This window comes from Acomys russatus, chromosome 18 (genome assembly GCF_903995435.1).
Source record: "Acomys russatus chromosome 18, mAcoRus1.1, whole genome shotgun sequence".
In the NCBI taxonomy this organism is placed as follows: Eukaryota; Metazoa; Chordata; class Mammalia; order Rodentia; family Muridae; genus Acomys; species Acomys russatus.
The window spans coordinates 15,209,691-15,232,500 of record NC_067154.1 but is presented as its reverse complement, the minus strand read 5'-3'; the positions used below and the strand labels follow the sequence as shown (position 1 = coordinate 15,232,500).

At 41.2% G+C, this 22,810-nt stretch overlaps 1 protein-coding gene across 1 annotated transcript in view; it reads left to right on the top strand.

Moving 5' to 3' along the window:
* The first annotated feature begins 337 nt into the window (after positions 1-337).
* The window catches only part of Fndc3a (fibronectin type III domain containing 3A), a 147,805-nt gene continuing 125,332 nt past the window's right edge, over positions 338-22,810 (top strand). Inside the window, exon 1 of the mRNA XM_051160822.1 lies at positions 338-612. The gene's annotated coding sequence lies outside the window, so the exon portion shown is untranslated. The remainder of the gene's footprint in view (positions 613-22,810) is intronic.

Here is a 22,810-nt window from a genome sequence, read left to right as displayed (position 1 = left end):
GGGGTTGTACCTAAAAGCACCTGCCAGCGCCGTAAGTTCTGGGGCTTTCGGAGAGGGGCTGATGGGGTTCATGTCTCGGGGTAGGTGGGGGGGGGGGGCGCTTGCTAAAATGCATTTGGAATGGCGTCAATCATCGACACAGTTCCCGGGGCACCGCCGGGCTTTGGGCGAGCGTCTCGGGAGCGGTGTCGGAGCTCGCACGCCTCCCGCCCGCTCGCCCGCGAAGCCTGGCGGCGGGGGCGGCGGGCACGCGCGGGGGCTCCGGGTCCGGGCGGCCGGGGGCGCCGTCGGCGGGGCTCGCGCAGCCGCACTGGGCGCGCCCGACTTGCCGGCTCCTCCTCCCGGCTCCGTAGTAATCATGGCGGCGGCGGCGTTCGCGGTCCCTCGGGTGAAACAGAAAGCGGGAGCTACGCGGAGAGGGAGTGAAGAGCGGGGCTGAGGCGGCGGGCGCCGTCACTGCCGGGAAAAACAACCCCCAACAATCAGCGCCGCGGCGGCCGCGGGAGCCCGGCCCTCCGCCAAAGGTAGTGAGGGGAGGGGACGATCCGGAGCCCCGCCGGGGAGACGCCAGGGGATCCGCCTTCCTTCGCCTCGGAGCGGCGGGACTCGAAGGTGAGAGCCGGCTGACGGGGGGCGGACGCCGGTGCCCGCGTCGGGGAAACCGTTAGGCTAGGGCTTGCGGGACGCAAGGCGCCGCAGGGCTGAGTCCGTCGGGGAGGGCGGGCGACGCCCCCTCGCGGGGTAGCGCCGTCGGTGGGACCGCGGGCCCGGGACGCGGCGGCGGCGGCGGCGCAGGAGACGTGCGCGACACCTGCCGGGGCTGGGCGGCCGCGGAGCTCAGCCCGCTCACCTGGGGGTTAAATCCTCGAAAACACGCCCTTCGGGTCCGCGCCCGGTGCCCGGCGGCTCCTCTTCCCTGGCAAGGTAAACCACCTGTTCGGTCGGGAGGAGGAGGAGGACGGCAGGCGGCGATCCTCGCCCCGGTTTTCACAGCCTGCGTGGGTGAACTTTTGACACGACTCTGGAAAGGGCGTCGTGCGCTAGGGTGAAGGAAAAATGAGCGAATGATTTCCACGTCAGATCGCAAGCGCTGCTGTTTAAAAAAAAAAAAAGAGTGTGATAGGTAATCGTATATGTATATTTCTTTTTTCTAGAAGCCTTGGGGTATTTGGGGTGGGGTGTGTGTGTGTGTGTGTGTGTGTGTGTGTGTGTGTGTGTGTTGCTGAGGGTGCTAGGGATGGTGAGCTAGAGAGGTGTGTGTGTGTGTCTGTAAGTTCCATTGGGCACCTTTTTGCCTGTCCATCTATTAATTGAGAAACAGCAGGCTGATAGGATTTCCCTTCTTTTATAGTATAATCTTATATGCTCACGGTAGACTTTAAGGAAAAAAGAAAAAACCTGATCCACATCATGATTTTTGCTGTTTCCTATTGTGGTCTGTTTTAGTTCTTGGAACCCAAGTTTGTGTGTGTGTTTCTGTGTCATAAGAATCAAATAGCATGGGTTCTCTGCCTTTTGGCTAAGATCAGCTGTAAGAATGAAATAACGGTTGAAGCTTTTCTATAATATTTGAATCACTATGCCTTTTACCAACATTAGAACTAAACATATGCCACTCAAAACCGAGCCATATGTCAGACAGAAACAAATTAAGATTTCTGGCTCATATCCTGTGTTTAGATAAATATTTAGTTTTTGTGTTTTTGAGAAGTATGTAATTCTTGCCATCTCATAAGTTTTGTTTAAGTCCCCTAAAAATGTTCCAGAGAGATGCTTTCTAAACATTTTCCTGTTTGAATTGATTTTTCTCAACTAATGAGATAAATTACCCGTGGAAACAGGTGGTAGGCCTAATAGAAAGCAACGGCAAGGACCTTTTAAACATTTTTTTTTCTAAAATATAAATATGAGAGTTTGCTTTAAGAAACATTTTAGCCCACTTGTAATTCTTGCTACCACTAATATCACCCTTTAAAAGGAAGAAGAGATGATGAGGTGACAGGGGAAGGATCTTGTTTAGATTTTATATTTTAAAAAATTTAGCGCTCTCACATTACATTTCTCTGTATTTTCTTGTCTTCATAGATCGCCACCCTGTCTCAGGCTGGCCACCTTTAGCCACCTGTTTGTGTCTTCCTTATCTCCTTCCTCTCCCGTTTTGTCCACATCCTCCTCATCACCGAATCATCAGGAAAAATAAACCCCTACTTACCCATGGTCTCAGTGAAGCATGGTTATAAGGGGAATTTTCTCCCAAATTAATGTTGTACAATCAAGAAAAAAAAACATTTTTTTTTTGGTGTCATGTGTCATCACTTCCTCTCTCCATGTAATTGAGAGCTGATTTATTTTACCATACATTAATGATTCTTCTTTACTTTCTATATTTCTTTGATTTTTCAGCTTATTTTTAAACGCACATTAAGAAAAAAAGTTCTCTGCCTTTCATGTCTAATGAGATATAGGCTGAGAGATTCTGGAAAAAAATGGGAGAAAAATAAAGCATATTGTAATGAATAATGTCTTTTAGCTTGACTTAAGTAAAAGACATTTAACTTATGATTTGTTCAGCTTTAGCTTAGATTCATAGGTAATATTTCTCCTTCTCTTGAAAATATTTGTATTTCTTGGTGTTTATGTATGTAAGGTTTATTCACCTTGTATTTAGCCTTTAGTGTTAAAATACTATGTGATGATGTAACCAAAATTGTTTAATCGTTTTTTTTTTTAAGCAAAACATGCTTAGTGCATTTTTTTCATGAAAAAGAGTTTTGATTATGTCTTGATATAAGGATGCAGATATGATTCCCAAGTTTATTAGCCTTGTGATGCGATGCGGTTTGTTGCTGTTGTTAAATGCAATCTCCAAAACAAGAACTATTACTTAAAATAAGTTTTGAATATTTTTAAGAAGTCACATTTAGATTTGTGTACATGTCTGTTGCACTGAGTTCCGTGGTACTTCAGCTGATCACGTTGGCATGACAATCGTGTATCAATGTTGTGAGCTCCTTATCACAGAAAAATCCATGACCAATAGTTTTGTTCTTTTGCATGTATTGTGAGTGACTGTCCTTTTTAATACTCTCATCTTTGTTTCAGAGTGTTACTCAGTGACTTCTTTTTATGTCAGGGTCCCTAATAGTCTCTCCATCGGTTGGGTTTGGCCTTTAATGCCTGCTGTCTAGGTTTGCCTTGCAGCCTCTGGGCTTCCATTAAGGTCTGCATGGGTTTCGTCTTCTGATGTGCTCAGTCCCCTGTCAGCCATTCCCGGGCTGGAAGGCTACCTCTTTCATAAGGCAACTATAAGATGGTGAACTTGGGAGGAGACGCTTGGCCTCAGAGGGTGGTAAGCTATTGTCAAAGTGTTTGGATGTGTTCCTTCGTGTAAGATGCACAGTATTTGAGAGTTGTACACTAACAAAGGAGACCTTTAGCAAAAGCTGTAGCACAATATTGTTAAAGTATGTGGCACCCATGATGACTGAGAGCACTCTGCGGGGGGGGGTGGCGGGGGGACAACAGCCTGGGCCTTTGGAAGAAGCCCAACTTGAAATTTAGGAAAGTGTTTATATTTCAAAGGAAAACTCAATCCAAAAGAGAATGACAGGTAAACTTGGAGGTGGTAGCAAGAGGAATAGTTCAGGAGCGTCCAGGGACAAGTATGAGGGAAAAAGAGGCAAAGAGGCAGAGACTGGAGCTAGGCCGCAGCAGGTGTGAAGACTAGAGTACAAAGCCCTGGAGAGGACAGTTTTGCTTATCAGCAGGAACCTGTCTTTAAAAGTGATAAAGAGCCACACATCACCACTTTGTTTTGTTTTCGCTGTTTTTAGTTAGCATGCAAAATATGTATCATTGTACCAGGCTCATTTTCTTCCCCACTACCATCTTTGGACCCTCTTCCCTGCTTCTTGGGGTTCCCCGTTTCTCCCCAAATGGATCATCTTTCATCTTGTGTGTGTGTGTGTGTGTGTGTGTGTGTCTGTGTTGGGGGTGGGGGAACACACACATCTCTGTATATAAGAGAAATATCTGTCTTCCTTATCTCTCCTGCTCCCACCTCCCACTCCCTTAACACCCTTCCTGCACCCCCACCAGTCACATTTCTGCGTTTATGCCATACACAGACAGACAGACAGACAGACAGGTAAAAATTCTATATGAGAGAAAATGCAGTATTTTGTTTTTCTTACCATGTTTTGTTTCACCTAGTGGTTTGGTCTCTAGCTTCAGCTTTTTTAGTGTATAGATTCTATATGTTATGTAACTTAGATAAAAGTAGACAGCTGTTTTATGGATTGTTTGATAATATTGCCTTATAAACTATAGCCTCTGATGAATATTCTTGTTTGTTTGCTTGTTTGAAAAAATTGTTTTTTAAAATGTAAAAACCATGTCTGCAAGCTGGAGTTAGCCATCTGGCCTAGTTTACTGAAATATGGCTAACTGTCCATACAGCACATATTGTCAACCTAATGGTTGTTTGAAGCAGTGTATTTATCTTTTCTTGTGGTATATGAAAATAAAGAAAATATAGTACAGTAACCACTACTGTAATTATTAGTTTGTGCCTGGAGTTCCAGCAAGAGCCTAGTCTAGGCCTCAGAATGAGGAAGTAAGAGAAGACTTTGAGCTGCACCTTAAGACAGCGAAGCTGCTGCACAGTACAAGGTGAAAGCCTGTTAGCTCCATGCTGGGTTCACAGATTAAAACAAGTACAGATGGCACTGTAGAAACCTTGAGTTAGGGAGCTGCTGCTCCGTAAGTGATGGCATGGGGCCCAATAACCTGTTTTTTAAAGGTAGTCTAAGGTGAGTTCTAACCAGTTAGACGTTCTACAGTAACTCCAAGAATAGTCACCGTTAATGGAATAATTGGCAATCAGATTGATAAACTAGAGTCATGTAGAAAAATGTTACACCATGTTGATTAAAGAAGGGAGGGAAGACCCAGAAATCTAAGGAACACTTACATTAAAATTATTTAAAGATGATTATGGTGATTGTAAAGGATAAGTATTGATTACTTTGAAACTACATTTATGTTAAACATCTCTTTTGCCGGACGTGGGGCGCACGCCTTTAATCCCAGCACTCGGGAGGCAGAGGCAGGCGGATCACTATGAGTTCGAGGCCGGCCTAGTCGACACAGTGAGTCCAAGACAGGCAAGGCTATCACAGAGAAACCCTGTCTCGAAAAACAAAAACAAAAACAAACAAACAAAAAAAAAACAAGAAAAGAAAGTTCTAAATTTATAACCTGTACTTCTAAGGCAGAGGCTCTCAGCCTGTTGGTCAGACGACCCTTTCACAGGGGTTACATATCAGATACTCTGCATATCAGCCCTTTACATTATGATTTACAACAGTAGCAAAATTACAGTTCTGAAGAAGCAACAAAAATAATTGTATGATTAGGACTCAGTACAACAGGGGGAACTTATTAAAGAGTTGTGGCATTATGAAGGCTGAGAACCACGCCTCTGAGACATTATTTCCTTTTCCCACTGTGCCTCTGGCATCTCTACCAGGTGACCCGCGGTGCCTGGGGGTGGCGGTGTGGCTCAGCTGGTGAGCTGCTACATAGTTTGTGATATCAAGAAATTAAAATACAGCTGGGCATGGTGGCGATTGCCTTTAATCTCAACACTCAGGAGGCAGAGGCTGGTAGATTGCTATGAGTTCGAGGCCAGCCTGGTCTACAAAGGATAGCTGAGGCTACACTGAGAAACCCTGTCTCAAAAAACCAAAATACAACAACAACAATTAAAATACGGCATTTTGGGCCGGGCGTGGTGGTGCTCGCCTTTAATCCCAGCACTCAGGAGGCAGAGACAGGTGGATCACTGTGAATTTGAGGCCAACCTGGTCTACAAAGCAAGTCTAGAACAGCCAAGGCTAACACAGAGAGACCCAGTCTAGAAAAACAAAAAATAAAAAACAGCAACAACAAAAAAAGAATTTTTTTTTCATTCTGCAGGAATTAGAAATAGGCTTTGTCAGTATTAGGTGTTGAAAAAGTATATGAGACACTGACTAAACAGAATCAATTCTGTTTCTCCCCTTTATTTTTCTGTTAAAAACATTAAAAACCAAACCAAAATTATTCTTTTATGCTTTCATAACTATAACTTTAGTTTGCTTTATTAATATTTTTACTTTAAGTTTATAGGCAACATACGTCTTTTAAACTGGGTTTTGTTTGACCTTCCTCAATTGCTCCCTAATGTAATTTTGGCTTAACATTGTGTTTTAAGAATAAATAGCCAGGCTTAGTGGTGTGTGCCTTTAATCTCAGCATTACGGAGGCAGAGACAGGAGGACCTCTGAGTTAGAAGCCAGCCTGATCTACATTGTGAGTTTCAGGATAGGCCAGCCAGGGCTTCATAGTTGAGACACTGTTTTGGAAAATGAAGGGGCAGAGAGTAATTAATAACTGACCACTGCTTTGCCATCCTTGTTGTCTTCCTTGCCTAAGGAGAAGAGCAATTGTTGAGGAAGGATATTAGACTTGAGGGCTTCTCTACCCCAGCTAGTTCCCAAATAATCGTGACAGAGGCCTCTTAGATTTACAAAAGCTTTAAGGCACAGTAACTGGGCAGGTCTCAACCGTCTAAGCTATTTTGCTACTTCCCAGCTACACACCCGATGTTGCTTGCCACAATTGTTCCTGTATGGGCTGCTTCTGTTCCGTCAGGCCAGCCTCATGGCCCTGGGCTCGTGGTCCGTACTGCGCCATGGAGACCGCCCTCCTCCTCTCAGACTTCCTCTCCTGTTACATCTGCTTCCTTTCCCTTCTCCTGGTCCTCATCTGACCCCAAACCTCAGCTCCACCTACTTCTCTTCTGCCCAGTTACAGGCTTCAGTAGCTTTATTAACCAGTTGACTTTAAATTAGGTAGAGCAAGGTTTAGACAACAAGACTGGGGACATGAGAATGTGATCCTCTGGGCTGCAGTCAGATCATGGTGGCCAGTAATTAGCGTTAGAATGCACAGCACCAGACCAAGTCCCAACAATCAAGTGCCTGGATGATGCAGAGCTTAGTTCCACATTCACTGCTCATTAGTGACAGTGCTTTCGTGGTTTGGTTTTCTTTCTTTTTTTTGGTTTTCGAGACAGGGTTTCTCTGTGTGGCCTTGGCTGTCCTGGACTCACTTTGTTGACCAGGCTGGCCTCAAACTCACAGAGATCCACCTGCCTCTGCCTCCTGAGTGCTGGGGTTAAAGGCGTGCGCCACGACTGCCCGGCCATGGTTTGGTTTTCTAATCCTTAAAATTGAGAATATCTGTTTTTTACACACACACACACACACACACACACACACACACACACACACACACACACACACAGAGAGAGAGAGTAAGGGCTCAGCAAGATGGTTGAAACATGAAAATGTTAAGGTGCCATGTGTACCAGAAACTGATGAGCAGCTTGTTTTTTCCAGTATGACCAGAACTTTTGAGTTCAAGTTTTACTCTGCAGAGTTCTATAAACAGTGTTTTCAGGAAGTGTTTGGTGTACTAGAAAGTCATAGCTGTTTTCTTTGCAAATAAAATACATGCAAAAAATTTTTTCACTCAGTCTTTGTTTGGAAGGGGGGTGCTTTCGAGGCAAGGTTTCTCTGTGTATCTTGGCTGTCCCTGGACTCCTTGTAGACCAGGCTGGCCTTGATCTCACTGTGATCTGCCTGCCTCTGCTTCCCAGTACCACTGCACCTGGGCTCCACTCATTAATCTTTCAGAGCAGTCCCTGCCTTGGTTCCTCTTTGCAAGGGAATGCTGATCTGTTCTATACACCTGTAGCTATTGTATCCATAGTGGGAGGAAAATGTATAAAATGAGTGAACTAGCTCTTAAGTCAAGGACAACTTCAACAACTACTACTACTTCTTCTTCTTCTTCTTCTTCTTTTTTAAGATTTATTTATTTCAGAGGAAGGATAGCAAGTTACCAAGAAGAGACTCGATATTCTAAGAGCATATATAGGGGGAGGAGGTCTCCCTCAATCACAGACATAGGGGAGGGGAGAAGGGGGGAAGTGGGAGGGAGGGAGGAATGGGAGGAAACAGGGGAAGGGCTAACAATCGAGATGTAATATGAATAAATTAATTAAAATAAAATAAAATAAAATGTAAAGTTTCCCAGAACAGACCATTAATGTACTCTGTGTTTTGTGCATTGCCTTGTTACACCACAGGCATTTGACACTGGTTAAGAAAGGATGCTGCAAATAAGTATTTCATTTTAGTTATCATTTTGTTTTATTTGTCTCTTTTTAAAAGAAACTTCCCAGATACAATGTTGATTAAAAGAAAATAAAAATGCAAAAAAAAAGATTTATTTATTTATTTATTTATTATTTATAGAGTGTTATGCTTGCATGTACCCCTGCAGGCCAGAAGGGGGCACCAGATCTCATTCTAGATGGCTGTGAGCCACCATGTGGTTGCTGGGAATCGAACTCAGGACCTTTGGAAGAGCAGACAGTGCTCTTAACCTCTGAGTCATCTCTCCAGCCCCCAGAAGACAACTTCTGAGAAACACCTGTTGAGGTCACACTAGATTTTAGGGCTTGTGCTCTGTGTTATTTTTAAATAACAATGCTGGACATACCATTGTCCTCTCATTTTACAAGTGAAATTCTTCTTGGGAATGACTTCTTTTTTTCTCCCTTACTTCTTGAGATGGCTTAGGTGCTAGTTGGTAGAAATACAAAGTACAGCGTGTATTTTGTAATCAACCTTGATTAAAAAAAAGTTAGTGTACATTTGACAGATTATATGAACCAGACTATAGCAATGTTAGGTAGCATTTCTCTTTTCCTTTTCAGAGCCCACATCTTAACATATATATTTTTACATATAGATAACTATTTTAAAGTGACTTTCTCTTTCCCCAGTGAGGAGTTAGTTTAATTGACATAAGTGTGTATAGTCTTCTCCAGTAAACCCACAGCCACATGGTGGGAGGGGAGGGACTCCTCTACTCAGGGGCAGATGCTAAGCAGATGTTTCTTAAGTACCCTTCACAGCACGTGTAAGAGTTTTCTTAAAGTGTAATTATAAATTGAGTACCCAACCCCAAATTTAAGATGCTCCAAAATGTGAAACTCTGCTGCCACCACGATGCCACAGACGCAGAGCCTTCACCCAGTGTGTGGAGTGATAGGCTACAGCTAAGATGTAGGTAAACTAAAAACACTGGATATAGTAACCTCTGGCCAGTGTATAGAAAACACAGTGAATTTTGTGTTTAGACTTAGTTCCCCTTCCCAGGATGCCATGGTGTGCGCAGACATTCTAGAGTCTGGCATGGAAGCACTCCTGGTTCTAAGCACTTTGATGAAAGGAAGCTGTATACTGTGTGCTTTGAGAGAAGCAGGAACCTAAGGAGAGGTTGTGTCATGTACTTCAAAAGCAGCCTGTCTTAGTATTTGCTTAAGCGAAAAGAATTCGTGCTGTCATTTTGTTTAAATTTTCTGGATTTGTTTTGGTTTTCTTAATATAGCCATTCTCAATTATGGTTTTATTCTTAAGACTTGGTTTTTCCCCCGTGTGGTATTTTCATTTATAATGCATTGTGTATATATTATTTACATTTTAGCATAATAGTTAAGAACCTTTCTGTTTCTTTATATATTGTTTGGATGAAGCACAACTACTACCTGAGAGCAGTATTTTAAAATAAAATATCACATGCCAGGTGGCGCATGCCTTTAATACCAGCATTTGGGAGGCAGAGGCAGGCAGATCATTCTGAGTTTGAGGCCAGCCTGGTCTACAAAGAGAGTCCAGGACAGCCAAGGCTTACACAGAAAAACCTTGTCTCGAATAAAACAAAAACAAAAGCAAACAAACAAAAGGAAAATATTGGGCTGGAGAGATGGCTCAGAGGTTAAAACTGCTGGTTGCTCTTTCAAGGGTCCTGAATTCATTTCCCACCAACCACATGGTGGCTCACAACCATCTATCATGAGCTTTGATGCCCTCTTCTGGCATGTAGGCATAACATTATACATATAATAATAAAAAATTAGGAAAACAAAAGAAAGTATCAGTATGGCATATTTCATTTATGTATCTGCTACTTGAAACTTAACTAAGATTGGCTCTCTCATGTGGTTGAGTAGTCAGTCCTAGGCAGCAGTTCTCAAGCTTGTGGGTTGCAACTTCTTTGGGAGTTGAACGACTCTTTCACATGGGTCGCATTTCAGATAGCCTGCATATCAGATGTTTATATTGTGATTAATAACAGCAGCAAAACTACAGTTATTAAGTGGCAACAAAATTAATTTTATGATGGGGGAGGTCACCACAACATGAGGAACTGTGTTGAACGGTCCCAGCATTGGTAAAGCTGAGAACCACTGTTCTAGGGTAAAATGTAGGAGTCGCTGTGTTCCTCTTGACCCACTTTTTAGGTTGCGTCCAGACTAGTGTTTCAAATGATGAAATAATATCTCAATTTAAAGATATACCAAACTTTTTCTTGAATTAACTATAGCCTTCTTTCTCTGCAAATGCATATTCTGTCCATACCCTTGACTATCTCCTTGCGTCTCAGCACTGTCCAGCTTTGTACTGTGAGGTAAGGGCATGCTTCCTGCAGGCTGTGAACAGCACTGCTGCCAACAGCTTTGAAGTGAAGGAGCAGAGAATCAGGGTTTCAGGATTGTTGGTGGTGAGGACCCTGCACACCCTGCTGAAGGCAAGTGACAGCAGCAGACTTGGGGCTGTCTTTTGATTCTCTTTCCTGGTTATAGAGAAGCATGCCACTTTACCACAGTGACCCCGATTCTTCCATGTACAATGGAATAATAATAATAATAATAATAATAATAATAATAATAATAATAATAATAATAATACCACCTGTCCCTTAGAAAAGGTGGTTAAAAGATTAAAAGGTAGAACTTATTTCTTGTGGCTAGGAGAATGAGTGCTGTAGAATATTTATATCTACAACTTTGACAGATACAATTATTGTTTTGATTGTTACTAGGTTTCTATTTCTTTTTTCCCCCCGTTATTTGCTTATCATTTGCTGAAGAGTTAAAATGTCCTAGATGCTTGTAATGCACATGTCATAAAATGAGTGTCATAATTCCTTATCTCTGGGTTTACAGACTAGGATGGACGATAAGGTCATGTATATAAATACATGTTTTAAAGTAATTAAATAAAGTACCACTTCTCTTAACTCCTCTTACTTGTGTGATTGTTTCCTGTATGTATGTATGTATGTATGTATGTATGTATGTATATGTTTTTGTGTATTAGGTTGTCTGTATGTATGTATGTATGTATGTATGTATGTATGTGTTTTTGTGTATTAGGTTGTCTGTTCAGCTACTGATCTGTGAACAGCACTGCTTCTAACAGCTTTGAACAGAAGGAGCAGAGAATCAGGGTTTCAGGCACTGTTGGTGGCAAGGACCCTGCACACCCTGCTGAAGCCAAGTGGCTGTAGGAGCAGAGCCCAGCCACAGATACATTATTAAGAAAATGCATGTAGTTCTCCTCCAGTTCACCAGTATTTACAGAAACAGGCAGCAGGCCAGGTTTGACCCATAGGCCTTAGTTTACAGAGTGTTACATCCTGTGTTCTTGGCTAGTACAAACTTACTAGGAAGTAATAATTAACAAGTGCTCTTTCTGGCCTGGGTGCTGTTGCAAACATTACACATGAGCTGTTTATTTAGTTCTCGAGCATCTTAGTTAGACATCATGCCACCATTTCCAAAGTGAGGTAACTAATATGCCGAAGACCATAGAGCTGTTGGTGGTGATAAGGGCTTTGAGCCCAGGCGGTAATAGAACCTGGGCTTTTTGTTAGTGCCAGTTCCAGTGTGCATCCCAGGAATGCAAAGATTCAGTCTTAGGAGACATTAATGTAATTTGCTATATAGATTTAAGGACAAGCTGTAATTATCTCATTGGTGCTAAAATTTTTACTATGTTGAATTCCAGGTATATAATAACTCACTATTAGGAAATATTAATGTATTTATGGATTTTAGGAGCAACCATATTTATGTCTTTGGTGCTAAAATTTGTTTTCTTAAATTCAGTTACCAGGCCAGGTGGTGGTGGCACACACCTTTAATCTCAGCACTTCGGAGGCAGAGGCAGACAAATCTCTGTTAGTTTGAGCCAGTCTGGTGTATAGAGTGAGTTCTAGGACAGACAGCACTACCCGGAGAGTTCTTAACTCAAAAACCAAAACCAAAACAAAACAAAACAAAAAATCAGTTACCAGTCCTAATAACTTATAGTCAGCAAGAAACAATCTTATAAAAATACACTAGCAGGGACTTATATAGAATGTCATAGTGAAATGAAATGTTAGAAGTACTTCCATTAAGACATAGGAACATTAACGTTGGTCCAGAACTCATAGCTGATTCATTAAGAAACAATAAAAATAACTTGTAAGTAATAGGAGAATAGCACTATTATTATGAGTAACTGATATGATTGCACACTTAGAAAATACAAAAGTGCTGGGTTGTGATTTGGCTTTAGAACACTTACCTGTATAGCTGACGTCATGGGTTCTGTTCTCAGCAGCCCCATCACTATTACTGCCACGCTGACCACAACAACCACAAAACAGAAAAAGAAGTGATGAGACTAGACATCTTTTTAAAAGCTTAGTGGGAAAGTATATAGTTTTCTCATCAATGAACACACACACACACACATACACTATAGTAAACTGAACATGATTTAATTGGTTTCAGTAAATTTCTGGCTATGAGGTTAATTTACTAATGTTTTTATGTACCAACAGTGACTGACTTATGAAGTAATTAAGAAAAAGAGCAATCTTAAGTTATAGAGTACTTAAAAATTTACAAAATGTATAATTAAATGATGAAACGATGAGTAGCTAGAGGAACATATTTTTGAAATTGATGACTCACTAATTACTACAAAGTGGAAGTTCTTACTGTATTACTTTATAAAACCATTGTTTTAATTAGAAATTTAATGTTATTTGAAAAACGAAACTTGCAAAATTGAAGGTTCAAGTATTGAGATGGGGGAAACCATAGGGGCACGTGGCCATACACATTTCAGGAATAAACACAAGGGAGAGCTTACTAATCAAAGGCAGAACACGACTCACTACGAAGCTTTTAAAAAATACTGATTTACGTCTATGTGTGAGTGTCTTGCACCACACGTATTCAGTGTCTGCAGAGGCTGGAAGAAGGTAGGGATCCCTGGGAGCTGGACTTACAGTCAGCCATAAGCTGTCATATGGGTGCTGAGGCCTGAGCCCTGGTCTTTCAAAGCAATGAGAGATCTTAACCATGAAGCAGCTCCTCAGCCCCTGAAACCTTAACTTTCTGTTTTAACTGAAAGGATTTGGGCTGCAGACAAACACACTGATCAAAGAGACAGACTAACATTCAAGAGAAAGAAGATTTGGTGAACTGTTGAGTAATAGAAAAGTTAATTTTTAAGTAATGTAGGGAAGTCTGCCATCCAGTTGGGTACTCTGAGATTTTAAGTTCCAAATGAACTAAAGATGCAGAAGAAGAAGGAGGAGGAGGAGGAGGAGAAGAAGAAAAAGAGACCAAATGTTGAACTTTTTTTGGTGGATTTTTAAAAAGCCTTGAGGTGAACACTAAACTTTGGCATCATTTTAAAAAGGCAAGCGAGAGACTAGAGCTCAGTGCTCGCCAGGTCACAGAGCATTTACACTGAAGCTTTAGTTTGCCTACAACGAGTGTGACAAAGATAGTTTCAGAAATAGGAAAGAATGTGAACAATAAATTCATAGAAGTAAAAATGTAGAGATCTTGGGGTTGGAGAAATGGTTCTGTGGTTAAAACCACTTGCTTCTCTCATCGAGGGCCTGGGTTCAGTTTCCAGCCCCATCATGGTGGTTCATAGGTATCCACAGCTGCAGTTCCAGGAGACACAATACCCTCTGTTGACCGTTGTGAGCACAGACTGCAGCCAAACACTCAAAAGTCTATAAAAATTAGAAAAATAGAGATTTTATAAAGCCTTGAGGCCATATCCATAGAGCTTGAAAACATCAGTGAGAGATGACTTAAAAAACAACTGTTAAGTAAAACTAGCAAATTATTATAAAATTTTATTAGTGTCAAACTGGAAAGCAGGCACTCATAAATTATTGAACAGAGTATAAATAGCTTTTTTTATTTATTTTTTGAAGAAAGTTTGGCAGTTTTTGTGTACTTTAACCAATACATTTTTGAATCATATCCATATTGCAGAGAGAGAATATTGAAATTACATGGTTATACCTGCAGAGGAAGATATACATAATGAAAACTGCAAGTGTGCCAGATGTGGCAGAAGCCTTTAATCCTAGCATTAGTGAAGCGGAGTAAAAGGAGTCTCTGAGTTCAAGGCCAGCCAGGGTTACATAATGAGATTTTGCATTAAAAAGGAAAAGAGAAAAGAAAGAAGAGTTTTGGGCTGGAGGGATGGCTCATCTGTTACACATGTTTACTGATCTTGCAGAGACCCAAGTTCAGTTCCCAGCACTCATGTCAGATGGTTCACAACTACCTTTAACTCCAATTCCAGGTGACTCAGTGCGTGACCATAACAATAGAAAGCTAGACTCCATCAGACACATGGAATAGAGCTGTGGAGGTAATTTTTAATGAAAATCTTCAGTAGTTTACATGAAAAACCTAAGACAGTCTTCCATGTGGCTTTATTTGTACCAGAGCTATTCCAGAATACTTCTTGCACATGCAGAAGAGGAGGAGTTGTCCCCACCACAGCTGTGGAGCTCTAGATAGAGTTTGGATGTGGGGACAGTAAACTAAAAGTCATGCTGTGTGTGTGTGTTCATGACAGCAGGTATAGCCTTTGTGCTGTAACAAACCTGGCAGCGAAGCAGAAGAGGGTTTGGTTTGGGCAATTCTGATTGGTCCTTTTCCAAGTAATTTTCTTTGTTGGGCAGTTTTGGTTTATGTCTTTTTTCTGTGTTTTTAAGTAGTTTCTCTCACTTGCAAAAGCCTCCCAGGTGGTGGTTTTAGGAATAACAGTATCAAGGCCAATGAGATGGGTCAGCAGAGAAAGGCACTTGCTACCTGTTTCAATCTCTAGTACACATATGGTGGAAGGAGAAAAAGACATACATACTCTCATGAACACACACACACACTCTATAATAATAGGAACTTATAGGACTAGAGAGATTGCTTGGCCACTAAAGGCTAAGACTCATAAACAAAATGTCAAAGGAAGTAAGAATTTCGGCATAATGATGTGTCTGAGTTGTGATACTACACATTTAAAGAAGTAAAAGTTATACCAGTGATTTTTAAATAAAAAAAAATATATTCACTTTACATCCCAATCATAGCCCCCTCCCTCACCTCCTCTAGGTCCCACTATCCCTCCTCCTTCCCACCTATGCCCCTCCCCTAGTCCTCAGAGAGGCAGAGGAGCCCTCTCCCCTGTTAACTGACCCCAGCCTACCAAGTCTCATCAGAACTGCCTGCGTCCTCTTCCTCTATGGCTTTATACCAGTGATTTTTAATTTTTATAAATTAACTGACAATATTATTACTTTCGTTTGTATGCATGTGTGGTCTATGCATGTATGTACATGCCAATACATGTGCAAAGGCCAGAGGAGGATTCTGGGTGTTCTGCTCTGTCATTCTCCACCTTTATTCCCCTGAGACACCATCTCTCATTGAATCTGGGGCTTGCCTGGGTCACCAGAGGCCAGCTGACTGGCCAGAAAGTCCCACAGTCCTTCCATCTTTGCTCCCAAGAGTCCTGGAACTGCTAAGGTGACAACCCCGCCAAGGTTTTTGCATAGGTGCTAAGGGTCTGGGCTTCATGCCTATGCAGAAAGTACTTTCTTTCCTGTGCTACTGTACCTTTTCAGATGTAACATTCTGAATTGTGGGACTGTGGCTGCAGCTCAGCAGCTGAGTGCTATTGAGCCCACGTGCAGTCCTGGGTTCCATCCTGCTACCACACACAAACTGTGATTGTGAATGCTTTCCATTTTTCATATGCCCTCACCTTTCCTATGAGTCTAGCCTCCTCTTCAGTTTTCAAAGTTCTTCCTTCCTCTCTTGCTTGGTGCTGGGGATCAGATCTAGGGCCTCCGGCATGTAAGACAAGTTCTGCACCACTGAGCCAGCTCCAGACCTCTAAAGACAGTTGGTGTGAAGACAAGGTTTTTTAAGAAGCAGGATGACAAGAATGATGTGCTTATGGAAAATAACTTAGCCCAGGCCTGGCTAGAGGGTTCTGACAGCACTGGGTTGTTTTGGAGAGCACTGCATTGAGTTACTGTGTTCTGCTGAGAAAGGCTCAGTCTCACAGAACATCCAAACAAGATTTTCATGTAATGACATTTGCTCTTTGCAGGTAACTGGTGAGGTTAACAGGGTTAAGTATGTGAAGCTGTCCCGGCACTGCAGCCTCCGCATAGATGTGCATGCTGCTGTAGAGTCAGGCGGTGCAGCCTCAGCTGCAAGTCCAGACTCACTCAGACAAGACAAGGTCTGGAATTTGAAATTCTGCGAGAACAAAGTGAACAACCTACAACATAAAAATGATACTTTTACAGAGGCCTATAAAATATCTGCATATGAGAATAGAATTGACCCAGGGATAATTATGTTTTGAGTCTAAAAGTATCTCAGATACTTAGGGCTATATACAGGATTTAAGATAATACTACTTAAAAACCAGCAACAACAAAACACAAACAATAAACTATTTAGTTGCTCTCAAGTGGCCAGTCTCAGTCCTTTAATGGGCTGGGCTTGCTCTCACTTCCATTGCTTATATCGTGAATTTCATAGTTTCTTTAGCTTGCTTTTATTTTGGTGGTTTTGTTTGTTTGTTTGTTTTTAGAGACATGCTCTTGCTGTGTAGCCCAGATTAGCTATGAGTTGGCTGTGTACCTCAAGATGGCCTCTGTCCTCCTGCCTCTGCCTCCTGAGTACTAGGATTCGAGTGTGTGCCACCATACCTAGCTTATGTGGACCAGAGTGTTTCTGAAATGACTTTTTTATCAAGCATTCTTTGGAATTAACTTGATTCCGAATCAGTATTTCACCATAGTGTCGTTTTGTTGTGGAGGAATGGGGACTGACTGTATTTCTTGAATGCATAATTAAATGCTGTTTACTGAATCCGACTAAGGAAAGCAGAAATAATGGCTTCCAACACTGCCCCACCCATCCTACATGTTGTACCCCATTTCTTCTTTCTGGTAGACAAGGAAGTGGAGATGAATGTGGTAAATTTGCCGTGAGTAAACGTGTTAAGACATGCTTTATGATATAATTGATATTTTATAGGTTTTTAATCTTTTCCTTTAAATGGAAATTTCTTAAGGTTAAACTTACTGTTTTCTAAAACCATGGTTGTAATCATTGGCCTATACTCAAAAATGTTACCTCACCATGAAAATAATTTTAGTTATTGAAATAGCATAAATTCATAGATAGCATGTAGCTCATGAAATGTCACCATGAAATCCAAATTAGCATATTTACAAACACAGATACTTCAGGTATCAGTGGGTCAGGCAAGGTGTGGTGGCACACGCCTGTAATCTCAGCACTCAGGAGGCTGAGCCAAGAGGAACACAAGTTTAATGCTAACGTGGACTCTAGTGTGACGCTGGCTCAGAACAGCAGCCGTAACAGTAATAGACAAGGAAATATTGTCATTGCACATGTACTTTCTATACACTCTACAGTTAATCGAACAACTTTCTCCTAAAAGTAATGTCTGAGAGAAATAAAACTAAATGATAACTATTTATAATTAAAATGCACAGTAAATTAAAATAAAATCTTCTAAACTTGAAAGCCTTGACCAAATAAAGACACCACAAGCCCCAAGACCAATTAAAGAGAGCATCAGGAATAGCTCCACAGGTGACCAAGTTTTTGTCCCTACAATTTGTACTTATTTTGCCTATTGCATGTAGCCACGTGTCTTAGAATCTTGGATTAGAGGCCCCAGGTGGCCCCAGAATTGTATTAATTCTGGCTTAAAGATGGCACATTTGAACAGAACTCATTCTGGAAGTTGCTACTAACCCCAAGTCTTATACTGAAATAGAAGCCAAGGAATTGTTTCATTTATTCAAAGTAAGTGGATAAATAGCTTCAGTTTTTCTTTTAGGTAAGGTCATATCAAGAGCATGCTGATTTCCAAAGTAGTGAAGTCTGGAGCATACTTTAAAAAATAGTTACAATTTAAAGTATAGCCATTTATGTCCTAGTAAATATGTTTACCATTCTCCTGACTATTGGGTACACTAAAAAAATCACAAATGTAGGTCCCTTGTCATTGTTAAGTAAAAAGAATTCGATTTGCTTTTTATTTTGAAACAACTAAAAACTAGACAGAATGCCTTGGACAGTAGACATCAGACAAAAGAGGGAAAACAAAATAAAATTGTGATTGGTTGAGCTTCCTTGCGGAGCTTGCCAGGTACAGTACAGGCCAGGGAAGCCCCAGCAGACTGATTTGAGATCCAGCTGGGAATCTAGGAAACCTCTGAAGATTATAATGTGCAGGTCAGGGACTCCAAGATGGAAGAACTGGGCGCTGGAGAGATGGCTCAGCGCTTAAGAGCATTGGCTGCTCTTCCAGAGGTCCCGAGCTTAACCCCCAGCAACCACATGGTGGTTCACATCGGTCTATAATAAGATCTGATGACCTCTTCAGGTGAGCAGAAAGAGCACTCATACATGAACTAACTAACTAAATAAATCTTAAAAAAAAAAAAAAGATGGAAGAACTGCATAAAAATCTGGAATGGTTCCCTTAAATAGTCAACCATAGTAGTAATAAATGCACACATTTGCCTATATCTAGAAAGGAGACACTTAAAGTGATCAGACACCTAAGATGATCTTATTTAGCAGTATCTATGTTCACACAGGGCCGGAAGAAGCAAAGGAGGCAGTCAGCTACTGGGGGCCTGAAAGCAAACCTGGACCTGAGTAAGCAGTCCCATCCTATAGCTGAGGGTGGTCTGGAGCTCACCGTGTATATAACCCAGTCGCCCCAAACTCACAGCAGATTGTGTCCTCTGCTCTGCCTGTCCATTTGGGTCTTAAAGGATGAGATGGGACAGCCCCACGATTCTTGTCAGGGCCCTGACAGCTGCACTGGTTGGGTGGCACTGTGGCTGTGTGGGTGGGTGATCCTAGCAGGTCTGGAAAGCACAGTGTTAAACCAAAGGTAATTACACTCAAGCCTTTAGAGCTTGTGTATTAGAACTGCTAGGTTTTAGACCTTTTCCTTTTTTCCTTTGGGGACAGGGCCTCTGTCCCATGTGGATGTCACCATTATATTTTGTAAGCACACAGTTTAAATGGGTTCACAAGTTCAGAGGAAAGATTACCTTGGGATAAATCATGAATTTGCCCAATGATTGATGCAGGTGGTGTTGACATAAACTTATGGATTTGAGAATTGATACTAGAGCAGGTTAAGACTTTTTGCGACCATTGGGACAGAATGAAAAAGATATGAATTTGGGAAAGAGGTAATGGCAGTGTCAAGTTTTGAATATGTGTCTCCAAAATTCTTATCTGAATGCCTTACCCCGCAGTGTGATGATGTCAGGATAGGCCTTTGGGAAGATAATGAGGCCTAAGATGACGTCATAAAGGTGGAGCTCCCATGATGAAATTAATGTTTATAGAAGAGGAGGAGACAGGAGAGCTTCCTCTTACAGAGAAAACAAGTAGCTGTCTGAAAGGAATCAGGCCCTGGAAGAGCCAGATAGCGAGCCTGTCACCTGACTTTCTAGCCTCCACAACTGTGAGCAGTGTCTTTAGGCTACCCAGTGTGCTGTGTTTGTTGTAGTTGCTTCATTATGACAGCTTACTACTTTAAACTGTTCTGAAAGTTGTCTTTGTTTCTATGTCTTGAGTCCTGTGCTGTGTGAACATTTATGTAGGTGTACTGCTGCTTTTTTTAAATTGTGTTTTTGCCATGTATATACAGCATATACAAGAAACGCAGTGTCACGAAGCGTTGCTGATTATATTTGTCTAGGAATTTTATCGCTTTGATTCTTATATTTAAATATTTAGCCTATTATGAATTAAGTTTGGCATGTGTCCTAAGAGTCACGTCTCACTGTGTGTGGGTATCTTAGTTTTCATGACGTCATTGCTGAAGAGATTCTTCTTTGCCATCTTGTAATCTTAGCACTCATGGAAGATTGTTTAATCATATATGTTGGAATATTTCTGGGGTCTTTAGTTCATTGGTCTATTTGCTTTTCTTTATACTAGTCCCATACCTGTTATTATTACACAGATTTTTAATGTGCTTAGAGAACAGTGGATATGAGTACTGCATCTTGTTTCTCTTTCAAAATTGGCTATTTGAAGTACCATATGAATCAATATTTCTACACCCTTAAAAATGCTGTTTCAATAAACCTGTGGATTATTTTGAAGAGTTTGGAGACCTTCAAAATAAATCTTTGAGTATATGAACATAGGGTATTTTTAAAAATTCTTATTTCTATTGTTCCCCTTTTCAGTGGTATATTGTAGTTTCAGAGTACAAGTCTTACCTCCTGGTTTCTTGAACTATTGTGTGTGTGTGCGTGCGCATGCGTGCATGTGTGCTTGCCATAGTGTATGTGTGGAGGTCAGAGGATAACTGAGCAGTAAGGCGGGGCTTTTCTTGTTGTTTCTGCATTTGTGCTCCATGCTCCAGCCCAGCTGGCCTACGAGCTCCCAGATGATTCCTGTCTCTGCCTCCCATCTTGACATAAGAGTGCTGGGGTTGTAGATGGGTGCCACCCCTTCTAGCTTTTTACATGCTCTCTGGAGACTGAAGTTGCGTGTCAGCCTCCATGGCTAGTGCTTTTACCTACTGAGTGGTGTCCCCAGACCTGTCTTTATTCTTTTTGTGTTACTACAAATTCGATCTTCTTGATTTCTTTCTCAGATTACCCATTGTTAGTGTATGGTAACGGCAACTCATTTTTCTACATTGATTGTACATCCTTGAATTTTGGTAAGTTTATATTAGCTATAGCTTTTGTGAAATCCTTACATTTTATACAAATAGTACAGTATTTGTAAACATATTACTTACTCTTTTATAATTTAAATACCTTTTTTCTTTCTTATATAACTATTTTAGATAGAACTTCTATAATTGCATTGAATACGGCTGTCAAAAATTGGTATCATTGTGTGGAAAATAAAATGTCAACCTTACTACAATCTAGTTTCATTTGAACATTGTAAATCCTTACTAAAAGAATGTATGTGATTAAAAAAAATCCTACCAATCTAATCCCAGAGTCAAGTGCCAAGTTAGAAAAGTCAAGGCAACATGACTCCTTAAGATTACTAATTCCATAGTAATTGGCTCTAGTGAGAGTGAGCTAGATGAAAATTCAAAGTATTCAAAAGAATAATTATAAAAATGTTGAATGAAATCCAACAGGATATGAATAAACTTCTTGATATATTCAAAGTAAATACACACAGCTGGGTGAAATAAAGTCAGTACAGAATATGAAAGAGGAATTACATAGAGGTACAAATACTGAAAAAAAGTTGAAAATTTGGAAATTAAAATCTCAATAAATGAAATAAAAAATTCAGTGGGAAGCCGTGTGAGTAGCGAATTAAACGGAAGCTGGTGTTAGAGCTTGTTGAGCTAAGTGAGTTATGGTACTCAGTGACAAAAGTGAGGGAAATCAGAAAGCATGAACAACATCTAAGACCTATGGGGCACTTCTAAAGCCCAAGTTTACACATCACGGATATAGGACAAGAACAGCGAGCAAAGGACAGAGATAACGTACTTAAGAAAGTCATAGAAAAATGTCCAAATCTAGCAAAAGGGCGGCTCTAAGATGTAGGAAGCATTTAGAAAACCAAATGAATAGGGCCACAAAAAAATCTGCCACCTCACACTGTGCTTAAAACAATAAGTATTCAAAACAAAGACTATTGAGAGCTGTCCAAGAGAAACACCAATCATATATAAAGGCAAACCTCTCAAGATAACAGTGGATGTCTTAGGTAGTTTTGTCAGTGTGACACAACCTAGAATTTACCTGAAGGAAGAGTCTCAGTGGAGGCATTTCTTAGATCCGATTAGTTTGTGGGTATGTCTTTGGGGATTTTTCTTTATTGTTAATTGACATAGGATGGCCCAGCTCACAGTGGTACCATTTCCTAGGCAGGTGGTTCTTCTGGGTTATATAAGGAAACTAATTATGCATGAACCTGAGAACCTGCAAGCAGATGAGCCAAAGTGTAGCATATCTCCATGATTTTTGCTGTGAGTGATTGTCCTGCTTAGAGGCAGTGCTGCATAGAATAGCAAGCAGGCCTGCCTTGAAGTTCCTGTGAGTTTCTGCCGTGACTTCCCTCAGGGACTTAGAAGTATAAGCCAAATTAATTTTTTTCTCCTGAAAGTTGCCTTTGTCAGTGTTTTATTATAGCAACAGAACAGGAGACCAGAACAGTGGACTTCTCAACAGAGGCTCTAAAAGCCATGAGCATGTCAAACAATACATATCAGGCTCTGAAAGACAGGAGTTGCCAACCCAGATTTATTATACCCAGCAAAGGTATCCTTAAAAATTGAAGATGGAGAAAGTTTCTATGATAAGGAATCCATGGCCACTAAGTAAGCACTAGGGAAGGTACTTGAAGGAATTATCCACACTGAATAGAGAGATGAATATTCATGGAGACACAGGAGAGACTGTGCTCCCTAGGAACAGCAAATGATTAGCAAAGTACCAGACACTACAAAAACAGTGAAAAGACATG